This window comes from Heterocephalus glaber, unplaced genomic scaffold (assembly GCF_053883595.1).
Source record: "Heterocephalus glaber isolate CG9 unplaced genomic scaffold, H.glaber_assembly_v1.0 deba00001523, whole genome shotgun sequence".
NCBI lineage: Eukaryota > Metazoa > Chordata > Mammalia > Rodentia > Bathyergidae > Heterocephalus > Heterocephalus glaber.
The window spans coordinates 9823212-9850241 of record NW_028258327.1 but is presented as its reverse complement, the minus strand read 5'-3'; the positions used below and the strand labels follow the sequence as shown (position 1 = coordinate 9850241).

General features: G+C 36.5%; 1 long non-coding RNA gene and 1 pseudogene across 3 annotated transcripts in view; both read left to right on the top strand.

Annotated features, from left to right (window-relative positions):
* The window catches only part of LOC106010867 (uncharacterized), a 1054961-nt gene that overhangs the window by 212315 nt on the left and 815616 nt on the right, over window positions 1–27030 (top strand). The window lies entirely within an intron of this gene.
* On the top strand, window positions 16717–17818 carry LOC147824959 (glutaredoxin-2, mitochondrial-like; annotated as a pseudogene).

The window sequence follows — 27030 nt, the reverse complement described above, 5'->3', positions numbered from 1 at the left end:
AAGATTTTTGAAAGGGGAATATGTTGGTTACATGAAGCGATGACCCTGTGTAAAGGTGGGAAGGGAAGGGTTAGAGTAAGCGGATTAAGAAGTAGTGACTACAGGGAACACATGCCAGTATTTTTGATTTATGTTAGCGTTCATGTAGTGAACACTATCTGGAGAGTAGCAGTGCTTTTCAAACCCCATTGATGAAGCTCTGCACACACGTGGCAGCTTTGCGAAGTTGCTTGGTGAGCACTGTGCTTTAGGATTCTGCTTTTGTGTATCCGATGATCTTTTTATTTCTTAAAGGATGTGCCTGATCTAGTGTCTATAGTTCAGGGGAGATATTTTGGCTCAAACTTCCTACTCACACAAAAAATGATCGGTTACCTTTTCCTTTAAAATTCCTAAACAGCAAAATGTACAATTGCCTTAGATCTAGAATTAAATGATCAGTCCTCTTTCTCTCTCTTGTTGATTTCACTTCTGCATGGTTATTTAGGGTCAATTTAGTTGTCATGGGCTTTTAGGTTATTAACTATATGACATGACTTATTTAATTTTGATTAAGATTTGATTAAAATTTGTGACTGGTCTGGATTTGTAGTACAATTTTAGTACCCTGAGATGTCAATTCCAATGAAATAAATTATTTGATTTAGAAACCTGATACATTATAGATATCCAGATATTTTATGAATGCATGTTTCTCAACTGATCAATGCTTAGCATGTTATGAATTGAACATATTTTCTTAAAGTACAAACAAGTTGATGTGAGACATTATTCAAATAGATCAGCCTTTAGGCTAAATCTGCCGGTATGTCCCTCAAAGCTTTCTTGTAGTATTTTATAATTTACATGGCCAAGCTGCTTTTTAATTTATAAACATGAAATAAACTGGATCAAAGTCTTAGAAGATTCAAGGAATCTAATCCAATTTGATGTAGAGTAAAACATAAAGTCTAAATAATTTCCAAACTTAATAAGCTGCTTTCACATACATTTTCTTTCTCAATCATCACAAAGCAAGATTTCTGCTCTAATTTTCTCTTTCTAAGATAGGCATCTTATCTGTGTATATTTTTGGCAACCTTTAAAAAGTTACCCTTTCACTGGTTCATTTGATTTCGAGGTCCGGAAATTTCAAAATGAAGTTATCTGAAGCCTCCTCCAAGAGCAGTGGTGCTGATGTGATTGGGTAGAACAGTAAAGGCTGATTTCCTCAGACCAAATCTCCCGCCTGAGGCATCTTCTCCTGACTGTCACCCTATTAATGCACAGCAATTGCTAGACAGTCTCCAAGTCATTAACTTCTGAAAAATAACAGGTGGTTTAACAGGCTTGATGTCACTCAGTGAGTCAGGAGCAGAGCTGAAGTTAAGTCTTCAGTCTCCTCAAACCCATGTTGGTACAGAAACAAATATATGTGCTGTGGCTCCATCAGCATTTCAAAGGCTTAAAGAACAAGCTAATTAAAACAGCTCTAAATAGGTTCAACCAGGCTGATACTCAGTTTCTTTTTCTCTCATTCTTTGTTTTTAAAATATCCTGAATTGATGGTGCACCATTTACTGTACAAATATGCAAGGAATGCTTCCTAATTATACTTTCACCTCTCTATGTTGCCTCCTTATATCAAATGATCTTCCCACATCTCATCACATTTTATTGTTAAAAATGTAGTCTGAAATTAAAAGTTACAAGCTTTACCCTAAGTTTTAGAAGAAACTTTTATGACTTCTGATTCCATATGTGAGTTGCCATATTTAAGTGGCAGCTACTCTGATTATATGTGGGGGAGAAGGGAAATGACATTTAATTTGTATCTGCAGACAGGAAAAAAATGATTTTAGTTGACAACTTCTAACTAGTGCATTTACAACAAAGTCTTTATCCAAAGGCCCTTGAAGAAGAGCAAGATTAGGTGCTGAGCAACTGAGTTAAAGTACTTCCTTCTAGCGAGTTGCCAAAATGAATCAGGGCAAGGGAGGGAGAGATAGGCAGAGAGGGAGAGGGAGAGAGAGAGGTAGACTGGGGTGAGGGGACAGACAGGCAGACAGAGACACAGAAGGAAAGACAGAGAGAGACAGAGAGAGAGGAAAGAGGAAGAGAGAAAATTAGTAAATAATAACAAATTTAATTAATTTTACATACAATGCAGAAAAATAAACAATAAGCTTGACTATCAGTGGTTTATAATCACTTTTTATAATTTTTTATTGTTTGTGAATGAGATTTTGAATACTTTGAAAATTGTGCTTTTATGAGTCCTCCTCCACAAATTCATCATATACTATATCATTTTAAATATAATTTCAGGTAGTTCCTGAACTTTTTAAAAGGCCATTCCAGGGTCTAATTTAAATAATTAAAGCACTTAAAAAAATCTAGACTAAAAATTCAAAAATGGAATATTTCCAAATAATATTGGACCCAGTCTAAGGATTTTTAAATAACCATACAACTCTGGATTTTCTCAAGAAGTAGATAATCTAATCCCTAAAGCTACCACCTCTCACACTTGAAATCCCTTGTTTTCTTATGCCATTGCTCTATAAAACAATGCTTTTAATTAGCATCATTTTAAAATTAAGTAGGGAAAGGAATAGTGAGAAATCATTTGAAATTCTAATGCAATGCTTGGCTGATAAATAGAAAATGATCCATTCTAAAAAGTGAAACTACTATTATAAATTTCCAAATTCTGCAACTATTCTCAATATTTAATGTAAATACATAATCATTTCCTGTTAGAAGAAAAAATTCTTTATATTTGACTTAAATTTTTCATACTTCAGTTTTTTTAATCACTGGTGATGATAATACAGCTGGTCAACATCTTCTACCTCATACTCTAGGAGAAGTACCTTTTTTTAAAATCAACTAATATATGTAGATAATAGGTTGCTTTGATTGTATATTTAGTCTTGATCAGCTTCTAAAAGATTTTGCTGTGATTTAAACTGCTTGAATTTCAGCTTACGGAACCAGTTTCTTTGAAACAGGCAAAACATGTTAAAATAGCAATTACTTTCGTAATTGCAAATAGCTGAAAGTTCCTGGATTTTTGATGCTCTTATTCTAGGTTTGATTTTCAATATGTTTTGATTGCCTGCCTCAAATTTCTTTGCATTTTCTTGCAGTTACATATATATTTTTAAACCATGTTCATAGTTTTAAGCTCATCAGGAAAAAATAAAAAAAAGAAAATCGGTTGGAATGGGAAAGATTCAGGGTGTGAGGGAGCAACACCGATAACAATAATAAAAAAGCTCCACTCTTAAAATGCCTTATCCCCTTTTAAAGAGCTCCATTCAAATAGAAACATTTTCTTGATCCTTTTGTGTTTATTTTCTATTAATATGTTAATTGTAGATTTTTGCAAATTGCACTTGATTTATAGTTAAAAGGACTAAGCTTTCATAGAGGAAGGAATCAGCTTTTTTTTTTCTCTCCTAACCCCAACTCTTTCCTATCTATAAATGGCTGGAAGTTTTTAATATTTCTCTGTTATTCTTATTATTAAGCTGTTGATCTTCTCAATCATAATACATGATGCAAAATGTTTCTTAGGAGATGGTGTTTCCTCAGAATCTTACTGGTTTCCTCGGGGTGCCATTTGCCCTAGTCAGAGTCTCTCTTAATCTTTGGTTTCCTAATCATGACCTGACTTCATGGCCTTAGTTACAATTCCCTTTCCTTGAGAAAGTATGTTTTTAATTCAAGGAAACTATTAAATTGACTTTAATGAAGGTATTAATTAAAAATAGAAATTCTCAAAATTATTTTTATGCATTTTTCTCAAATTATTTTAACTTTTCACACTCAGTCATTGGAGCAGATGATGATCACAGTATTATAAACACACATGATAAACTAATGCAACCATATTAGAAATCAATAGTGTGTATTTTATTGTATACTGTACTAAAATATACAACAGGGGAGACTTAAATAAATCATTTATTCCCAGTCATGATTGATGACCTCATAACTCATGAATGACGGGGCAAAGCAGAGCCCCAAACAAGTTATGAAATGTCATCAATAACAAGTTGAAACAAATGATTTATCCAGTGTCACAGCCTATTGTATGTTCAGTTTATGAAACAGCAGTTAGTGATAAAAACACCTCAAAATGGTGCAGTTCGTATTTATCTCTCATATGTGCACATACTCTTCCTACATTATTTTACACTAAGTTGTGCCTATTGGCCATGAAGAAAATGATCAAGGTTGAAATAGGAATATGTGTTGATGGAGAAGATATAGTCTTTACATGTATAAATCCTTCTGGAATCTCCACTTGACTAGTCCCCCCACCTTTTTTTCCAAAATATATCTCTTTCCTAGCAAAGAAAACAGGCAAAAATATCTGCAGCTATGTAATTCATATTGTTTCTTTTTTAGGACATTCTAGAAGAAAGAAGAATTAGCATGATTTTTAAAGTTAAAGGGTATTATATAAATTTAACTCTTCCCCCCACCCCCGTATGTTTTTTTCTGAGTATGTAACTTAGGATGAAACAATTTTACATCCTATATTCAAATACAGCAACACTATGAAACTATTTTTATTTTCTAACTTCATCCCATGCATATTATATATATTTGTAAGTCCAGCGTGCTTCATATGGAAACCTTATTTAAAATATTAAAATGCTCTTATATTCTCATTGCATATTTAGTGATGTGCTTCATTGAATTCAGGGATATTGGTGGTTCCTGGAAGCTTAATGTTGAGGTTAATTTGATGAGGTTTACATGCCAGACTCAGAATTGTTATTAACTTTTGAGAAAAAATGGCATTTAAATGAATGTCAGGTTTGTTCCTTGGAATTGAATTAAAGGTCTAAACTTTATGACACTCTCTTTAAATATTTTTAACAATGATTCACAAAGAACACCAGAGTATTGCTAGGATTTTACCAAGTGAATTTAAGAGACAATTAAAGTTGTATCATGCTGGACTGGTTGTGTAAAGTTAAGTAGATCTTGCTTCTACCTGAAATGAACATCTAGAGAAAAGGTAAGGAGATGATCAGGCATAAAGGTAGCTTTTTGAGGTTTTAGACAATGCCTACAAAAGCAAATGTGTTTTTTACCGCTTTCTTGTGATTCCTATAGATTTTAACTTCACAGTGTACTCTGAATAGGCACAGTTCTTCAAACATTCATCATCATCATTGTAGTCTAATCAAAATTTTTTCCTTTGAACTCTACTGTTAAAGTCTCCAAACTTGATGTTTTATTTCCTAACAACTTATTTTAGATATAGTATCTCTGAGTGAACTTTTAAAAATGTAGCATTCCCAGCTATAGCTCTTCATTGACTATACACTGTTTAAGAAAAATCTAAAACACTTTAACTTGATCTGTAACTAGCACTTGTATACTTCATCCCCTAATAAGTCTCCAGTCTCATCATGATTCATTTTCCTTTTCACTTTAGCCACATGTCCTTTTTTTTTTTAAATTTCCTGAAAGGGATTGAACTCTGTACTGCTTTGGGGTCTGTACTGCACTGTTTTGCACTATTCTGGTTGGAGTGTCTCCCTTTTTTGCCTGTCTATAGCCTGCACCTCATTGAAGTACCTCTTAAAATGACATTCTTAGAGAAATCTTTCCTATATGTTAATGTAATTCAGGTCCCATTATAATTTAACATTTATATATTTCCTTTACAATATCCATTACAATTGTTATTTTCTATTTATCTGTGCGATTATTTGTTCAATATGTCCCCATGTAGACATTAGGCTATAAAAAGATCATAGATCTTATTCATTGGTTTTCCCCAGTGTTTTAGTACAGTACCTGGCACCTAATAAATGCTTAATAAATAGCTTTTAAAAAACAGAAGTTATGGTTTGAAACTAGCACAGTAGAAGTTGTTACTATTAACTTCCTTTGAATAATTTAATTATTAATCAACTATTACATAAATGCAAAATCTAACATTGTGGAGATTTACTAGAATATAGAAGAAATTGTTTTTATTCTTGGAAAACTAATACTAAATATGAGCACCTAAAACCACTTCAAGTGTTGATTATTGAGTTATTGGTAAGGGATGATAGAGCTACCCCTGGCAATTTTTTGATATTGGTGAATTTAAACCATAATTTAAAATTATGAGGAAAAGATAAGCAAGTGGGAAATAAATAAATATCATTATTTCTCATATTGAACTGTGCACATAGTCACGAAGACATAAATTACTAGAAAGCTCTTGAACAATAAACATTTTCTACTCTTAAGAAAAAGAGCAACCCACTTTCCAGGTCCCCTTCCGTCTCTCTTAGACAGAAGCTATCTTTTCCTCAAGAAACATTCCCTACTCTTAAAAGAAAAAAAGAAAGCTCTTGAAGGCCTGCTTTCCTAAGAACATTTCTTAATTTAAAAAATCTAAAATTAAAATACAAGTAGTCTAGGCTGACAAATTATAAAAAGAGCAATATAGTGATCACTTGTCACCAATGCACCTGGGTATAATTGTCTAACACACAGGAATAGAAAGATGGTATACATACTTCCCTAGAGATTTTAATTACATGTATACTAAAAATGGTTAATACTCATAATTATGATTCAATCTTAAGCTCTATCAATAGTATAGTATTTATAATCAGGGAGATGGTAATTCTTTTGTGAGTGCTGGGTGTACTTTCTTCACCTAGAGTTCTGATTTAGATCTATTCCAGAATCACTGGGATATATAATATATATTACTGGGATAATATAGAGGTGGAAGCTAGAAATTTGTATTAAAAAGAAAAAAGTACCTTGTATTTGGGAAACACTGAACCAAGACATATTCAATAACAAATGGGATGCCTCAGCAGGAACAGTAGAAGGAGTTGGGGATGTTTAATCTGGAAAAATTAAGATATTGTAATTGTCTTTCAGTATTTGAAATCTTGGTAAATATGAGAAGAGTATCACTTGATCTCCATCATTCAGGTGGTAAAACTTGAATCTATTGGTAGAATATTCATGTGTTATGATTTGGCATCAGCTTGAAAATGTATTAATTTTAAGTGCTGCTCATGAAATGAGTCACTTTGGTAATTGCTGAGATTTCTATTAATAGAGACACTTAAAAGGCAGGATAACCTGTATAGGAAAGGGATAAGCCAAGTTCTTCACAATATTTCTCTTTCCCAAAAGGAGCAGTGGTAGAAGAGTTATCAGAGTTTTTCATGTAAATGACATAATATATGTTTTTAAAAACATCTGCTTTGTCTCTCTCATATATGATATAATTATAAATATGCATGTAACACCTGCCTTTTTCTTATGAATTTCTATCTATCCATTTATTTGAAGGGATTGAAAATTGTGTATTCAAAGCTGTGAATGATCCCAATTGTCATCTTTAAGTTTTCAAGGTCTTTACACTTTCCTAGTAGTATTTCTAATTTTTCACATAAGAAAGACAAGGCTTTCTTTCAGTGACTAATGGATCAGATTCTTCTTTTGGTATTTAGTAAATAAGTTCTGTGCCCATAACAATTCTTTTGAGTCAGTCAGAAACTCTTAAGTCTTTGCTTACGGCTTTTAAACAAAGAATTTATGTTTGAATATGCCACTATAAGTCAATAATCTATCTGACTATCATTGTGTTCTTTTGCTCATCATACTATGTTTTTGAAAGCACCATTCATGTCCTGGAATTTTTTTTTTTTGCTTTAGGTTTATATAAGAGTTTTACATAGTTGTAAGATATGGGAAGGGACAAAATACAGGAATCAACCCCAAGATAACATTAAAGCCCAGAACCTCCCCCTTCTCACTAAATTCTTGGCTAGACAGTGAAGAACTTGTCCTATCTTGATGAGTCCATAAGAACCACACATAGTCCTCACTGTGATTAATAATAGCTATTACAAATTGAACATATACTAACTATCATTTTAGGTGATTTGAAATTTCCATTCATCAAAATAACACTAAAGGAAGGTAGCATTATCTATATTTCATAAGACATTTGAGATTTCTGGAAGCTTAAGTCACCTACCTACTAGTCACACCTTTAGTGATCTGAACACTTCTCTGTCTTGCTCTAGTAACTGTAACTCAAAGTACTAGTTAGAATTTTCACTGAAGATTCAGTGATGTTATGTTGTGACCTCCCCAATATAAATCCCTCTCCCTTAACCCCTTGCTTTGTAACTAGCCCTTTGCAAAGCAGTTAAAACTAAAGCTCTCAGTCTTCAAGTATAGTATCCAGCATTTTAAATATTTTAGAATGGTGAGGACATTTTGTTGCTGCTATTTTGGGGATTTTTCAAAGACATTAATTTGCCCTATGGCTAAAAAAGAGGTCAGATTTCTTTATTAATTTCTTTCATCCTTTAGCATTTAATTAAGAGTTCTGCTTTCCTAAATGCTTCTTTCATGATGCAGTATGAGATCCCTAAATGTACCTTTTTGTATCACTCATTGAGTATAATGTTTAGAAGACTATGAAGTAGACATTAGAAGTTTCTTTTTTCAAGTAAAGCTATAGGTAATAATCTGATAACCTATTTCTGTTAGTAAAGTCTTCAGGGCTTCTCTCCTTAATATTAAATCAATTGAGTCACGCGGAACATGCCGAATCAGCCCACTGCAGACAGGCAGGTCTGTGGACACCCTACCGAGGTCCTGAGTCTCACAGAAGATGCTGAATCACCCCGCTGCAGACAGGCAGCCACCTGGTTCCACACTACAAAGACGCAGAGGACAACAGACCACTAGACCAAAGTAATGAGTCCCGCTGCTAATCCTGGCCCAGAGGTAGGGGCTTCTCAGGCATTGTCCCACTGCTCCTGGTCCAGAGGAAGTAGCTTCCTGGTCACCATCCCTCCTGCTGCTCCCAGCCCAGAGGAAAGGGATTTTGGGCCAATTTCTGTCCCACTACTCCTGGCCCAGAGGAAGGGGCTTCCAGGCCACCATCCCTCCCTCCACTCCCAGCCCAGAGGGAGGGGCTTCTGAGCCACCATCCCACTGTTGCTGGCCCAGGGGAAGGGGCTTCCTGGCCACGATCCCTCCTGCTGCTGCCAGCCCACAGGAAAGGGCTTTTGGGTCACCATCCCTTATGTTGCTCCCCGCTCCTGTCCCACCTCACCCAGCTCAGAGGAGGTAATCCATGCAGGTGCTAACAGCCCCCGCCCCAGTCGAAATGAGAAAACACGTAAATAAGTCTCAAAACCAGACTTCCAGATCACCTACAGCCACCCCAAAGGGAAATGAGGTGGAACACTCTGATACTCAACCACCTGGACCCACTGAACTGGCAACGAAAGGGGATCTGGAAAAAATGAAATCAGAAATAATTTCTCAGATCACAGGAGAAATTGTGCCCCTGGTGCAAGACATGATTAATACATCTAGACAGGAGCTCAGGAACATGATGGAATCCCAACATAAGAAACAAATGGAATCCATAAAACAGATGCAAATAGATTTCCAGGACATGAAAAACTCCACTGAAAGTCTACACAGCAGAATGAGCCAATGTGAGGACAGAATTTCAGATATAGAAGATAAGATTGCAATTAGTGACCAGGAAAAGAAAAATTGCTTCAAAATTATAAGGGAACATGAGAAATCAATCCAGCAGCTGCTAGATGATACAAAGAAGAATAACATAAGACTGATTGGGCTCAATGAAGAAACAGGAGAGAGTGCAGATGACATAAAAAATCTCTTCACAGAAATAATGGCAGAAAACTTCCCAAGCAGGGGAAAAGAGCTTGACATACAGATAAGTGAGGCATATAGGACTCCAAATAGCCTTGATCAAAAAAATCTACACATAGGCATATAATTGTTAAGATTCCAGAAACACAACAGAAGAACAAAGTTCTACAAGCAGTTAGAGAAAAGAAACAAATCACATACAAAGGAAAGCCCATCAGAATCACAGCAGACTTCTCAACACAAACCATCAAGGCAAGAAGAGCTTGGAGTGACATATTCCAAGCCCTGAAAGAAAACAGCCTCCAACCCAGATTGATGTACCCTGCAAAACTATCTTTCAAAATGGATGGAGAAATAAGATACTTTCATGACAAAGAGCACCTTAGGAACTTCGTGAATACCAAACCAGCACTCCAAAGAATTTTACACAATATCCTAGGAACAGACATTGAGGATCACAGCCCCAGGAAGCAAAGCAGAATGAACCCATCTGGCATGACAAGAAATTAAATGTAAAGGGGGAGAACCCAACAAAAAGAAAAAGTCATGGCAATGACAAGTCAATACGTTTCAGTTATAACCATCAAAGTTAATGGGCTCGATTCACCAACCAAAAGAAATAGAATGGCAGAATAGGTCAAGAAGCAAAATCCAACAATATGCTGCATACAAGAAACACACTTAATTCAAAAGGAAACTCATAGACTGAAAGTTAAAGGGTGGAAAACAATACTCCATGCAACAGGAACCCAAAAAAAAGCAGGAGTAGCTATCCTCTTGGCAGATCAAGTAGATTTCAAACCAACACTGATGAAGAGAGATGAAGAAGGACACTACATCCTTGTAAAGGGAAGAATCCAAGAGGAAGAGATGACAATCATGAATATATATGCACCAAACACTAGTGCACCCAACTATATAAAACAAATACTAACGGACATGAAAAGTCATATATGCACTAATACAATTGTAGTGGGGGCCCTCAACACCCCCCTGTCACAAATAGATAGATCAACTAGACTAAAAATAAGTAATGAAATACTAGAACTCAATTGAACTCTTGAACAAATGAACTTAACAGATGTTTACAGAGTCTTCCACCCCACAAAATCAGAATACACATTCTTCTCAGCTGCACATGGGTCATTCTCCAAAATAGACCACATACTCACACATAGAACATGTTTAAGGAAGTGCAAAGGAATTGAAGTTATCTCCTGTATATTATCAGACCATAGTGCAATGAAATTGGAGATCCATAGCAAAAGAAACTAGAAAAATTTCATAAACACATGGAAATTGAACAACACACTTCTGAATAACCAATGGGTCACAGAGGAAATTAAAGAAGAAGTCAGACAGTTCCTTCAATTAAATGACAATGACAATACAGCATATCGGAATCTATGGGACACAATGAAAACAGTCTTACGAGGGAAATTCATAGCAGTGAATCCGCACATGAGGAAAACAGAACGAGCCCAATTAAACAACCTGATGCTGAACCTCAAGCTTCTAGAAAAAGAAGAGCAGGATAATCCCAAAGCTCATACAAGAGAGGAAATTATAAAGATCAGAGGAGAAATCAATGCAATGGAGACTAAGAGAACGATACAAAAAATCAATGAAGCCAAGAGTTGGTTCTTCAAAAGAATCAACAAAATGGACAAACCTGCAGTCAACCTTGTCAGAAAAAGGAAAGAAAAGGCCCAAATCCATGCAATTAGGAATGAAAAGGGTGAAATCACAACAGACCCAGCAGAAATCCAGAGGATCATCAATACCTACTTCCAGAACCTATATGCCAACAAGATGGACAACACAGAAGAAATGGACAGATTCCTACATACATAGGAATTACCAAAGTTGAACGAAGAAGACCTAAAAATTCTGAACAACCCAATATCAACCCATGAAATTGAAAAGGTAATTAAAAACTTATCAACTAAGAAAAGCCCAGGCCCTGATGGCTTCACTGCTGAATTCTACAAGACATTTAGAGAGGAACTGCTGCCACTACTGTTTAAACTCTTCAATGAAATTGAAAGGAAAGCAATACTCCCAAATTCATTCCTGGAAGCAAGCATCACCTTGATCCCCAAAGCAGAGAAAGACCAAACTGAAAAAGAGAGCTATAGGCCAATCTCACTAATGAACATAGATGCAAAAATCCTTAGTAAGATACTGGCAAACAGAATGCAGAAGATCATCAAGAAGATCATACACCCTGATCAAGTGGGATTCATCCCAGGGATGCAGGGATGGTTCAATATACACAAATCAATCAATGTAATACACTATATCAATAGAGCCAAGGACAAAAACCATATGATTATCTCCATAGACGCAGAAAAAGCATTTGACAAAATCCAGCATGCATTTATGATAAAAACCCTACAAAAAATTGGAATAGATGGTCTCTACCTCAAACTGATAGAAGCCATCTATGAAAAACCAACAGCCAATATCATACTAAATGGTCAAAAACTGAAATCGTTCACCCTGAAATCAGGAACAAGACAAGGATGTCCACTGTCACCACTCTTGTTCAATGTAGTTCTGGAAACATTAGCCACGGCAACTAGACAAGAGAAAGAAATAAAAGGAATAAAGATAGGTAATGAAGAAGTCAAATTGTCATTATTTGCAGATGACATGATACTCTATATAGAAGACCCCAAGAACTCCACCAACAGTCTGCTAGACTTAATAACCAAATTCAGTCAAGTAGCTGGTTGCAAGGTCAACACACAAAAATCAATAGCTTTCCTCTACACCAATGACAGACTCACTGAGAGAGAAATAGGGCAAATAATTCCTTTCCCAATAGCATCCAAAAACCTGAAATACCTAGGAATCATCCTAACAAAAGAAATCAAAGACCTCTTCTCTGAAAACTATGGCACTCTGAAAAGAGAGATTGAAGATGATATCAGAAAATGGACAGACATCCCCTGCTCCTGGGTAGGAAGGATTAATACAGTGAAAATGGCCATACTTCCAAAACTGCTATATAGATTTATTGCAATTCCAGTTGAGATCCCAGCAGCATACTTCATAGACCTCGAGAAAACAATCCAAAAATTCATTTGGAACAAGAAGAGACCCAGAATAGCAAAAGCAATTCTAGGTAACAGAGACATGGCAGGGGGTATCACAATCCCCAACCTGCAACTCTACTACAAAGCTACTGTGATAAAAACAGCAGGGTACTGGCAAAGGAACAGACCTGAGGACCAGTGGAACAGATTAGAAGATGCAGAAACAACGCCAGACACAGTCATCTTATCTTCGACAAAGGAGCTGAACACCCTCACTGGAGGAAAGATAGCCTCTTTAATAAATAGTGCTGGAAAAATTGGGCTTCAACTTGCCAAAGATTAAAACTAGACCTGTATCTCTCACCATGCACTAAACTAAAATCAAAATGGATTAAAGATCTAAATATTAAAATAGAAACTCTGAACCAGTTGGAACAGAGGTTAGGTAGAACCCTTGAAGACATCGGTGTAGGAAAAGCTTTTATGAGCAAAACCTCAGTTGCCTGTGAACTAGCACAAACAACCAACAAGTGGGATCACTTCTTATTTAAAGGCTTCTGCCCAGCAAGAAAAACCACCAGCAGTGTGAAGAGACAACCCACAATGTGGGAAAAAATCTTCACCTGCTCTTCCTCAGACAAAGGTCTACTATCTCGAATCTAGAAAGAACTTAAAAAGATCAGACCTCCCAAATTTAAAGACCCAATCCAAAAATGGGCATCTGAAATGAACAGATATTTCTCAGACAAAGATGCAGAAATAGCAAATAAATACATGAAAAAATGTTCAACATCACTGGTCATTCGAGAGATGCAAATGAAAACAATGCTGAGATTCCACTTCACTCCAGAAAGAATGGCTGCTATCATGAAATCAACCAATAACCAATGCTGGCGGGGCTGTGGGGAAAGAGGAACCCTGCTCCACTGCTGGTGGGAGTGTAGACTGGTGCAAGCACTGTGGAAATCAGTATGGAGATACCTCAAAGAACTAGGACTGGAGGTCCCATTTGACCCCACTATTCCACTGCTGGGGATCTTCCCCAAAGAATTAAAAGAATCGTACCACAGTGATATATGTGCACCCATGTTCATAGCAGCACAGTTTGTAATAGCTAAAACTTGGAAACAGCCCAAATGCCCATCAACTGGAGACTGGATAAAGAAAATGTGGTTTTTTAAAATAAAATGGAGTACTACTCAGCCATAAAAAATGAGAAATTAGAGACATTTATAGCTAAGTGGATGCACATTGAGGTGATACTCTTAAGTGAAATAAATAGGACACACATGAAAAAATACTGAATAGTTTCTCTGGTGTGGGAAACTGAAAGTGTAAATAAGGACTAAATGTATAATAGGTAATGTGAAATAGGAAGAAAAGGGGCAAAGGGGAAGGAAGTGGGAGGGCTAGGGGAAAGGATAGAAGGGAATGGGATTAATATGAGAAAATGGAAAAATAGGAACAAAATCTTTGTAAATAGGGAGGACTGGAGGGGTTGAAGGGAGGGCTGGGCAAGGGTGAAAAATAAGAACCAAGAGAGACTATGTAAAGGTGCAAATTTCTTATGATGAATGTCATTATATTGTATACCTAAAATGTACCGATGATTAGAATGAATAATCGATAATGCAAAATAGGAAGAAAAGGTCCAAAGGGGTAGGGGTAGTGGGAGGGGCAGGGGAAAGGAAAGAAGGGAAAGGAAAAATGATGAGATATGGAAAAAATGGAAATAAAGCCTTTGTAAATAGGGAAGGGTGGAGGGCATGAAGGATGGGCTAGGCATGGGGAAAAAATAAGAACCAAGATGCATTATGTAAAGCTATAATTCCCAATGAGAAATGTAATTGTGTTGTATACCTACAATGTACCAATAAAAGAATTAAAAAAAAAAGAGCAGAGAAGTGATGAATACTAACAATATTAAAAGAAAATTATGTTTATAGTAATTGTAGCTCAGGACTAAATTGTACTTCAAAGGGAATGACTGCTGATTTTGGTCTGACAACCAATGTTATGAGTAGGCAATTTTCAGTTCTATTTCTCAGCATCCTTGTGTATGAAATAAGAAGTTTAAGTGGATAGTCATTAAGATCCCTTCTAACCTTAACCTTCTATGAAAGCTCAATATTTTAGAAGTACTGTTTCTTTCACATCTGTACATTTTGTCAACAGGTTGATCAATATTTAAGAGCTTTAGTTTGAGTTTGCATTTACAATCATTTCATTATTACAATCATTTCATTATTACTTATCTAAATATCTATGGATCATTACACTGTTTATCATATACTTTTTATCTTATATTATTTTAATTAATTAAGTATATTGGTACATTTTAGATATAATACTTTAATAAACAAGGCACTCTTTATTAAAACAGTTACAAGTAGTTATGACTGACCAGAGAAAATATTGAACCTAAAATTCTATGAACATAGTAGGACATCAAAGAACAATGTATTTTTCTTATTCAATATATTCTTAGGCTCCTCTAATTATCTTTGGAATATTAAAATTGGTTTAACAAATGGAAAAGGCACAGAATTTTGTAATTTGTTGCAATACTCCATAAAATAAGAAAATAACATCACTATAGGTAGCTGCATAAGAATTACAGTAAGGTGACTACACTAACTACAAAAATCTTTAGACATCTGGCATTAGGACAATTTGAAATCAAATGCATGTGCATAAAAATCACTTTCTGCCAAAATGGATATTAAATAAAGATAACATAGGCATGATTCTACCTCAAACATCAGAGCACTCAAATGATATATATTTTCTTTATAGAAATAATTTGTCTTCTAAGTTACTTCTCAGAAGTTGCCAAATTTATTTCAAAAAAGATTTTTGTAATATGCTTTCTTTTCAATTCTGTAAAACCTGTGGCAATGTCTCCTAGATCTTAATATTGTAATTTTAAAAAATTGTCTAACTTATATTGTGTAACAGGAAGAAAAGGTCTAAAAGAGCAGGGGAATTGGGAGGGGTAGAGGAAGGGAAAAAAGGGAAAGGAAAAAATATGAGAAGAGGAAAAAAATGGAAACAAGGTCTTTGCAAATAGGGAAGGGTGGAGGGGGTGAAGAGAGGGCAAGGGAAGGGGAAAAAAAATAAGAACCAAGAGACTCATGTAATGGAACAAGATCCCAATGATGAATGTAACTGTGCTGCATACCTAAAATGTACCAATAAAGTTAATGAGAAAAAAATAATTAGCACCCTGAATGTTTACTACAATAACTGAGATAAATATTTATCACAGTTTTTGTTACAGAAGCAAATGAGCTAAAACTATATTTCCTATATTTTATTCTACATAGAAGTCTGGGTAAAGTTTAAGTGTAATTAGATAGCCTTGAGTATTGCTTAAATTTAGCACTAACTAAAGTGGCAGAGAATTTGGGATGACTTTATTTGTTCTGGGTCAAGTCAAGTAGGTGTGACATGGCTCTGAAGTTTACAGTTCTGATGGTAGCTTCTTGATTCCCCAGCCTCTAAATTGTATCAGTTTGTGACTTCCATGGCAGAATTGTTATACAACACTATTCTGGGAGTCTCCCTGCAGGACCAAACCACCTCTTGACCCTCCTAAATTCCAAACATTTTATAAGTAGCTACTTTTTCTTAAAGTTTCATTTCTTTTTGTTTAAAATAGCTGAGTTAGTTTCTGTTATCAGTAACAGATTTATTTATGACAAATATATAATTTATCAGTAATAATTACAGATGAATACTCAAAAATGAGAATCTCAAGTTTATCCTTCTTGTTGGAAAAATGAATGCACCCTGAGAGTATAATGCTAAATGAAATAAATCAGACATACAAGCTTAAATATCACATCCTTTCTCTTCTATAAGAAGCCCAAAATATAAGTAATGAACAAAATAAAAGACAATAGGAAGTAAGGAGACAGATCTTTTTCCAGGGGGAACACAGCCAAGTGATGGAGGGAGAGGAGGGGAAGGGGATGAAAAAAAGAATTGAAATGCATTATTTACATGTACCAACTCCACACAAAAATGTGATTATTATGTACTAACGTATACCAATAAAAAAATAAAAATCCAATGGACTTTTAACTCATAGAAGCTAGAAAAACTACTCTATTAACACACACACACACAAATTACCTGAATTTTCTTAAAAGAAATGAGACCTGATTGCCATAAAGGGTTAAATATCAAGAGAATATGAGCACCAGTTATAAAACAGCTGATTAGTTACTACCTAAGGCCATGGAATGTAGTGCCTACTAACGATACAACTTCCTTGCTCTCTGGCTCCGGCAGGGAGGTCTGACTGTCCTGGCTCCAAGCCTGCATTGGTGGGGTCCTGGCTGGTGTGGAGCCAGGGCGCCTCAGCGGGGCAGCCCCGCGGGGCAGTGGGACCTGGAGGAACTCCGGATTCTGGGATGGAGAAAAGCACATCATCTTTGGGGAAGTCAGCAACTACGCCTGTGAACCAGATCCAAGAAGCAATTTCGGATAATTGTGTGGTGATTTTCTCAAAAGCATCCTGTTCTTACTATATAATGGCAAAAAAGATTTTCCAAGACTTGAATGTTAATTATAAAGTGGTGGAACTGGACATGCTAAAATACAGGAGCCAATTTCAAGATGCTTTTTTAACAAAATGACTGGTGAAAGAACCATTCCAAGAATATTTGTAGGTGGAACTTTTTTTTTTTTTTTTTTTTTTTTGGTACCTGGGATCGAACTCCGGTCTTTGCCCTTGCATAGCAGGCAGCAAAACCACTGAACTAAATCCCCAGCCCTGTCAGTGGAACTTTTATTGGAGATACAACTGACACTCACAGGCTTCATAAAGAAGGGAAACTGCTTCCACTAGTTCATCAGTGTTACTTTAAAAAAAGTGCATGAGCTGTATTGTTCTTCCACTTATTATAATGGGATGATGCAGCAAGAAAGCCCTTGCCAGGAGTGTGCCACTTGATCTTGTGCTTCTCAGTCTCCAGAGCTGTGAGAAGTGAATCTGTTCATCATTAATTACTTATTATCAGGTGTTTTGTTACAGCGACACAAAATGAACCAAGATAGTCCCTGACGACATTTCTAATGTTGATATTCTGCTATTCTGGGACCACTATTTAAACTTATTTCATTTCTGTTAAATTTAGCAAACAAGATTTATCCTACAGGAAGTCTTATTTTAGAATAATTTAAAATATTTTCATTGCTTTGTTAGTTCAGTCAGTTTTCTAGCTTCCTATCAAGAATTTTTTTAAGTGCTTACTACACGAAATATTTCCCTACTTCATTCCCAGAATCGTATGGGGGAAGATTACCAGATGCTGAGAAAACTTCCTTAGAGGTGGGAGGAAAATGGATTTCCATAGAGTGAGTGCTTCTGTTTTCTAGGGAATTTGGGACAAATAGACTTAAATTGCAATTAAGAATCCTTGATAAAGCAAGAGTTTAAACTATGTGCCATGTGATAATTCATTTGTTGTAACATTGGAATGAAACAGAAAATGAAGCATCTTAATCCTTTATTTTTCATTATGTCATTAGAAATTTTACGTTTGCTGTGTTGTAAAATATTTGTTAGAAAGTAGAGGAAATTTGTTACCCATGAGAAAGACAAAATTGTAATTGTATACCATCATTGTTAATTATATTTTTTATTTATTTATTAATTTATTTATAAACTTTGAGACAGGGTCTCATTCTGTAATTGAGGCTGGCCTTGAACTCACTATGTAGCCCATGCTGGCCTCAAACTCATGGCAATCCTCCTACCTCAGTCTCCGAAATGCTGGGATTACAGGTGTGTGCCACCACACCTGTCTATATTTGATATTTATATATTAAAGGTAAAGGGAGGTTACTTCAATGTATAGAAATATGGAGCAGATTGATAATCCTCAGCTGTGAAGGATACATCTTTTATCAACTCTTTCTAGACTGGTAGAGAACTAGAGGACCAGGGTGATTGTTCTTAATTTTTATGTTCAGATTTTGAATTTATTTAATATTTTTTTAATTAAATTCTTTTATTGGTACATTGTAGGTATACAACACAATTACATTTCTCATTGGGAATTATAGCTTTACATAATGCATCTTGGTTCTTATTTTTTCCCCATGCCTAGCCCATCCTTCATGCCCTCCACCCTTCCCTATTTACAAAGGCTTTATTTCCATTTTTTCCATATCTCATCATTTTTCCTTTCCCTTCTTTCCTTTCCCCTGCCCCTCCCACTACCCCTACCCCTTTGGACCTTTTCTTCCTATTTTGCATTATCGATTATTCATTCTAATCATCGGTACATTTTAGGTATACAATATAATGACATTCATCATAAGAAATTTGCACCTTTACATAGTCTCTCTTGGTTCTTATTTTTCACCCTTGCCCAGCCCTCCCTTCAACCCCTCCAGTCCTCCCTATTTACAAAGATTTTGTTCCTATTTTTCCATTTTCTCATATTAATCCCATTCCCTTCTATCCTTTCCCCTAGCCCTCCCACTTCCTTCCCCTTTGCCCCTTTTCTTCCTATTTCACATTACCTATTATACATTTAGTCCTTATTTACACTTTCAGTTTCCCACACCAGAGAAACTATTCAGTATTTTTTCATGTGTGTCCTATTTATTTCACTTAAGAGTATCACCTCAATGTGCATCCACTTAGCTATAAATGTCTCTAATTTCTCATTTTTTATGGCTGAGTAGTACTCCATTTTATTTTAAAAAACCACATTTTCTTTATCCAGTCTCCAGTTGATGGGCATTTGGGCTGTTTCCAAGTTTTAGCTATTACAAACTGTGCTGCTATGAACATGGGTGCACATATATCACTGTGGTACGATTCTTTTAATTCTTTGGGGAAGATCCCCAGCAGTGGAATAGTGGGGTCAAATGGGACCTCCAGTCCTAGTTCTTTGAGGTATCTCCATACTGATTTCCACAGTGCTTGCACCAGTCTACACTCCCACCAGCAGTGGAGCAGGGTTCCTCTTTCCCCACAGCCCCGCCAGCATTGGTTATTGGTTGATTTCATGATAGCAGCCATTCTTTCTGGAGTGAAGTGGAATCTCAGCATTGTTTTCATTTGCATCTCTCGAATGACCAGTGATGTTGAACATTTTTTCATGTATTTATTTGCTATTTCTGCATCTTTGTCTGAGAAATATCTGTTCATTTCAGATGCCCATTTTTGGATTGGGTCTTTAAATTTGGGAGGTCTGATCTTTTTAAGTTCTTTCTAGATTCGAGATAGTAGACCTTTGTCTGAGGAAGAGCAGGTGAAGATTTTTTCCCACATTGTGGGTTGTCTCTTCACACTGCTGGTGGTTTTTCTTGCTGGGCAGAAGCCTTTAAATAAGAAGTGATCCCACTTGTTGGTTGTTTGTGCTAGTTCACAGGCAACTGAGGTTTTGCTCATAAAAGCTTTTCCTACACCGATGTCTTCAAGGGTTCTACCTAACCTCTGTTCCAACTGGTTCAGAGTTTCTATTTTAATATTTAGATCTTTAATCCATTTTGATTTTAGTTTAGTGCATGGTGAGAGATACAGGTCTAGTTTTAATCTTTGGCAAGTTGAAGCCCAATTTTTCCAGCACTATTTATTAAAGAGGCTATCTTTCCTCCAGTGAGGGTGTTCAGCTCCTTTGTCGAAGATAAGATGACTGTGTCTGGCGTTGTTTCTGCATCTTCTAATCTGTTCCACTGGTCCTCAGGTCTGTTCCTTTGCCAGTACCCTGCTGTTTTTATCACAGTAGCTTTGTAGTAGAGTTGCAGGTTGGGGATTGTGATACCCCCTGCCATGTCTCTGTTACCTAGAATTGCTTTTGCTATTCTGGGTCTCTTCTTGTTCCAAATGAATTTTTGGATTGTTTTCTCGAGGTCTATGAAGTATGCTGCTGGGATCTCAACTGGAATTGCAATAAATCTATATAGCAGTTTTGGAAGTATGGCCATTTTCACTGTATTAATCCTTCCTACCCAGGAGCAGGGGATGTCTGTCCATTTTCTGATATCATCTTCAATCTCTCTTTTCAGAGTGCCATAGTTTTCAGAGAAGAGGTCTTTGATTTCTTTTGTTAGGATGATTCCTAGGTATTTCAGGTTTTTGGATGCTATTGGGAAAGGAATTATTTGCCCTATTTCTCTCTCAGTGAGTCTGTCATTGGTGTAGAGGAAAGCTATTGATTTTTGTGTGTTGACCTTGCAACCAGCTACTTGACTGAATTTGGTTATTAAGTCTAGCAGACTGTTGGTGGAGTTCTTGGGGTCTTCTATATAGAGTATCATGTCATCTGCAAATAATGACAATTTGACTTCTTCATTACCTATCTTTATTCCTTTTATTTCTTTCTCTTGTCTAGTTGCCGTGGCTAATGTTTCCAGAACTACATTGAACAAGAGTGGTGACAGTGGACATCCTTGTCTTGTTCCTGATTTCAGGGTGAACGATTTCAGTTTTTGACCATTTAGTATGATATTGGCTGTTGGTTTTTCATAGATGGCTTCTATCAGTTTGAGGTAGAGACCATCTATTCCAATTTTTTGTAGGGTTTTTATCATAAATGCATGCTGGATTTTGTCAAATGCTTTTTCTGCGTCTATGGAGATAATCATATGGTTTTTGTCCTTGGCTCTATTGATATAGTGTATTACATTGATTGATTTGTGTATATTGAACCATCCCTGCATCCCTGGGATGAATCCCACTTGATCAGGGTGTATGATCTTCTTGATGATCTTCTGCATTCTGTTTGCCAGTATCTTACTAAGGATTTTTGCATCTATGTTCATTAGTGAGATTGGCCTATAGCTCTCTTTTTCAGTTTGGTCTTTCTCTGCTTTGGGGATCAAGGTGATGCTTGCTTCCAGGAATGAATTTGGGAGTATTGCTTTCCTTTCAATTTCATTGAAGAGTTTAAACAGTAGTGGCAGCAGTTCCTCTCTAAATGTCTTGTAGAATTCAGCAGTGAAGCCATCAGGGCCTGGGCTTTTCTTAGTTGATAAGTTTTTAATTACCTTTTCAATTTCATGGGTTGATATTGGGTTGTTCAGAATTTTTAGGTCTTCTTCGTTCAACTTTGGTAATTCCTATGTATGTAGGAATCTGTCCATTTCTTCTGTGTTGTCCATCTTGTTGGCATATAGGTTCTGGAAGTAGGTATTGATGATCCTCTGGATTTCTGCTGGGTCTGTTGTGATTTCACCCTTTTCATTCCTCATTGCATGGATTTGGGCCTTTTCTTTCCTTTTTCTGACAAGGTTGACTGCAGGTTTGTCCATTTTGTTGATTCTTTTGAAGAACCAACTCTTGGCTTCATTGATTTTTTGTATCGTTCTCTTAGTCTCCATTGCATTGATTTCTCCTCTGATCTTTATAATTTCCTCTCTTGTATGAGCTTTGGGATTATCCTGCTCTTCTTTTTCTAGAAGCTTGAGGTTCAGCATCAGGTTGTTTAATTGGGCTCGTTCTGTTTTCCTCATGTGCGGATTCACTGCTATGAATTTCCCTCGTAAGACTGTTTTCATTGTGTCCCATAGATTCCGATATGCTGTATTGTCATTGTCATTTAATTGAAGGAACTGTCTGACTTCTTCTTTAATTTCCTCTGTGACCCATTGGTTATTCAGAAGTGTGTTGTTCAATTTCCATGTGTTTATGAAATTTTTCTAGTTTCTTTTGCTATGGATCTCCAATTTCATTGCACTATGGTCTGATAATATACAGGAGATAACTTCAATTCCTTTGCACTTCCTTAAACATGTTCTATGTGTGAGTATGTGGTCTATTTTGGAGAATGACCCATGTGCAGCTGAGAAGAATGTGTATTCTGATTTTGTGGGGTGGAAGACTCTGTAAACATCTGTTAAGTTCATTTGTTCAAGAGTTCAATTGAGTTCTAGTATTTCATTACTTATTTTTAGTCTAGTTGATCTATCTATTTGTGACAGGGGGGTGTTGAGGGCCCCCACTACAATTGTATTAGTGCATATATGACTTTTCATGTCCGTTAGTATTTGTTTTATATAGTTGGGTGCACTAGTGTTTGGTGCATATATATTCATGATTGTCATCTCTTCCTCTTGGATTCTTCCCTTTACAAGGATGTAGTGTCCTTCTTCATCTCTCTTCATCAGTGTTGGTTTGAAATCTACTTGATCTGCCAAGAGGATAGCTACTCCTGCTTTTTTTTGGGTTCCTGTTGCATGGAGTATTGTTTTCCACCCTTTAACTTTCAGTCTATGAGTTTCCTTTTGAATTAAGTGTGTTTCTTGTATGCAGCATATTGTTGGATTTTGCTTCTTGACCTATTCTGCCATTCTATTTCTTTTGGTTGGTGAATCGAGCCCATTAACTTTGATGGTTATAACTGAAACGTATTGACTTGTCATTGCCATGACTTTTTCTTTTTGTTGGGTTCTCCCCCTTTACATTTAATTTCTTGTCATGCCAGATGGGTTCATTCTGCTTTGCTTCCTGGGGCTGTGATCCTCAATGTCTGTTCCTAGGATATTGTGTAAAATTCTTTGGAGTGCTGGTTTGGTATTCACGAAGTTCCTAAGGTGCTCTTTGTCATGAAAGTATCTTATTTCTCCATCCATTTTGAAAGATAGTTTTGCAGGGTACATCAATCTGGGTTGGAGGCTGTTTTCTTTCAGGGCTTGGAATATGTCACTCCAAGCTCTTCTTGCCTTGATGGTTTGTGTTGAGAAGTCTGCTGTGATTCTGATGGGCTTTCCTTTGTATGTGATTTGTTTCTTTTCTCTAACTGCTTGTAGAACTTTGTTCTTCTGTTGTGTTTCTGGAATCTTAACAATTATATGCCTATGTGTAGATTTTTTTGATCAAGGCTATTTGGAGTCCTATATGCCTCACTTATCTGTATGTCAAGCTCTTTTCCCCTGCTTGGGAAGTTTTCTGCCATTATTTCTGTGAAGAGATTTTTTATGTCATCTGCACTCTCTCCTGTTTCTTCATTGAGCCCAATCAGTCTTATGTTATTCTTCTTTGTATCATCTAGCAGCTGCTGGATTGATTTCTCATGTTCCCTTATAATTTTGAAGCAATTTTTCTTTTCCTGGTCACTAATTGCAATCTTATCTTCTATATCTGAAATTCTGTCCTCACATTGGCTCATTCTGCTGTGTAGACTTTCAGTGGAGTTTTTCATGTCCTGGAAATCTATTTGCATCTGTTTTATGGATTCCATTTGTTTCTTATGTTGGGATTCCATCATGTTCCTGAGCTCCTGTCTAGATGTATTAATCATGTCTTGCACCAGGGGCACAATTTCTCCTGTGATCTGAGAAATTATTTCTGATTTCATTTTTTCCAGATCCCCTTTCGTTGCCAGTTCAGTGGGTCCAGGTGGTTGAGTATCAGAGTGTTCCACCTCATTTCCCTTTGGGGTGGCTGTAGGTGATCTGGAAGTCTGGTTTTGAGACTTATTTACGTGTTTTCTCATTTCGACTGGGGCGGGGGCTGTTAGCACCTGCATGGATTACCTCCTCTGAGCTGGGTGAGGTGGGACAGGAGCGGGGAGCAACATAAGGGATGGTGACCCAAAAGCCCTTTCCTGTGGGCTGGCAGCAGCAGGAGGGCTTGTGACCTGGAAGCCCCTTCCTCTTGGCCAGGAGCAGCGGGACAGCAGGTGGCCCAAAAGCCCTTTCCTCTGGGCTGCGAGCAGCGGGAGGGATGATGACCAGGAAGCCCTTTCCTCTGGACCAGGAGCAGTGGGACGATGCCTCAGAAGCCCCTACCTCTGGGCCGGGAACAGCGTGACTCAGTACCTTGGTCTGGTGGTCTGGTGTCCTCTGCGTCTTTGTAGTGTGGAACCAGGTGGCTGCCTGTCTGCAGCCGGGTGATTCGGTGTCTTCTGAGAGACTGAGGACCTTTGTAGGGCATGGGTAGACCTGCCTGTCTGCAGCAGGCTGATTCTGTGTGTTCTGAGCGACCACTTATCTGCTCTTTATCCCATGTTTCTTTCAAAGTAGGAAGGGAATCAAAACATTCAAATTAGTTTCAATATTGAAAAAATATTGCTGCTCTTTAAGAGGAAGGTTATGAAGAAGACACATAAATGTTTGCTCTACAATAGGCATTATCTCAACACTTTGCTTTTTATTCTTTTTTTTTATTGCCCAATTACTTCTTTTTCATATACTTTAGAGTGGAGCAGAGGTACCATGTGTGGATATTGTCAGATATTATTTCATAACAAATTTGGACTTTTCTAGAATTTAGAGCCATTAAACCATAGGGAAAAATTTTTACTTGCCTCAGTAGCAGGAACAAGTGTTAGGTATAGGTACTAAGACACGCTATTATGTATTGAGAGCCCTACCTTGTAGGGTTCAATAGATGAAACGACATGTTTTCCTTGATCATCTGCCACATGACTAATGTTGTGCAGGTTACTCTGGAGAAACAAGAGAAGTACAAATGAGCAAGGCCTTCATACCCTGCTGGGGAAAAGTAAATACGCCTATTAACCATATTTTTTAGGCTGTAAGAAAGAAGGAATTTGAAGTGCTGAACTGTAAGATACATCCCAAAATTTTGAGTACTAGTGTTTTGGTTCTCAAAGAGCTCAGGATACAGTATCAGTGAAAGCAAAATTAGACCTTTATATATTTTTTTCTTTTTTTTTTAACTTCCTAAAAGAGACTTCATTGGTGGAATGTACCTTTTAATTCTTTCCTGTGTCTATTTTAAATTTATTGAGTTTCTTTAATTGCATTCTTGGAAGTGTCAAGTAAATAGATTAAAGCCTGCCAATATTAATTTTAAGTACATTAGTGTTTCTAACCCTGTGACAAATTTATCCTCTTTCCCTTGAAAACAAAGGCAATAGCTCAGTGTTTTAATTTGGTTTTATTTTTTCATTTTAACTGGTTCTTGTTGTAAATATAGTGCAAATTAATTTCAGAAAAATCTAGTCTATGCTGAAAAGTGAATGAAAATCTATTGAAACTACTCTTTTGGATTATTTTTAATCTAGGTATGTGATCTTAATAGTTAATGCTTAGATTCCAAGTTGAGAAAATTTACAAAATTTATCCAAACATTTTTTTGCTCTCATTCATAGTCATAATCACTACCATAGGCTATTTGAAATATCATTAATCTACATTTAGTTTTGTGCTGTGAATTTAAACTGCTTATTTACTAACTTGTATATTAATTTTGTGTTTTCTTCCCAGAAGAAAACTGTCTCAAGCCATAGAAATGTAGTAAATTAACCATCCTGTGAGCCTCTATGAGCCCCTAAAGAGATAGAATACTTTAACTGACCTTTCTCATTTTTTTCTCCTGTCTTTTTTGGTATAGATGGGAAGTTTTCATTAGAAGGTTGAGCAAACTTCTCCAAAAGTGAGATGATATTTAGTCCTCAGGTCCACACTGTGGTATCTTTCTACCCTATTTTATTCAGTATCACTCCTATAGGACTTCAGTTAGAACCACTAAACCACCAAGGCCATTAAATCATGTGGGAGATATATTATTTTGTCTTGGAGTTGCTAACAAATGAAGAAGACAGTTGTTGAACTTCCAAGTTTATACTAGTTTGTAAGTGTGCCATGGCATCGTGATGGATATTTAATTATTGTGACTGAAGTTTGTGTTCTCAAAATGGTACCTTGTGCCAGGTTAAATGGAAAATAAGTTCCTTGTGAGTGAAGGGAGGTGCTCCAGTGGCTGCTCATTAATAGTGCTGTCCAGAACACAGGAGGTCCAGACATTTCGGTTGCTGAGTCTATATCGAGTTCTTACAAAAGGCATTCCCTCAGAAGTTAATTAATAAATATAAATTTAGTGAAATGGCAAATGGATGTTCAGGTGAATTGCTCCTAGGAATCAACTGATTTTTGGGATATTGATGTAGAATGGATCTAAGCCACCATCCTCACCAATTTCTTGTCTGAATACTACAATAACTTGTCACACTGCTTCCATTCATTGCCTTCTCCCTGTCAAGAGTGACATTTCTAAAAACACCAATCAGATTTTCCAGTCTCTACCTACATCTTTAAATCACTTCTCATTGCTCTTACTATAATTCCATCTGCTCTCACCTCTATTGCCCTCACCAGTTCACCAGGCACCCATCCCCTTCTCACTCTTCATTCTCATGTTCCAAATGTTCTGTGCCTCCCAAACCCTTTCTTTCTTAGTGCTTGTATACATGCTTCAATTTGTTCCCACATTTTCCCTTGGGTAACTCTTTCTCATCCCCCTGATCTCAGATGAAATGTCTCCTTTTCATAGAGGGCTTCTCTAGCCCCCAGTGTAGGTTTAAGTTTCTAGTTATATGTCATT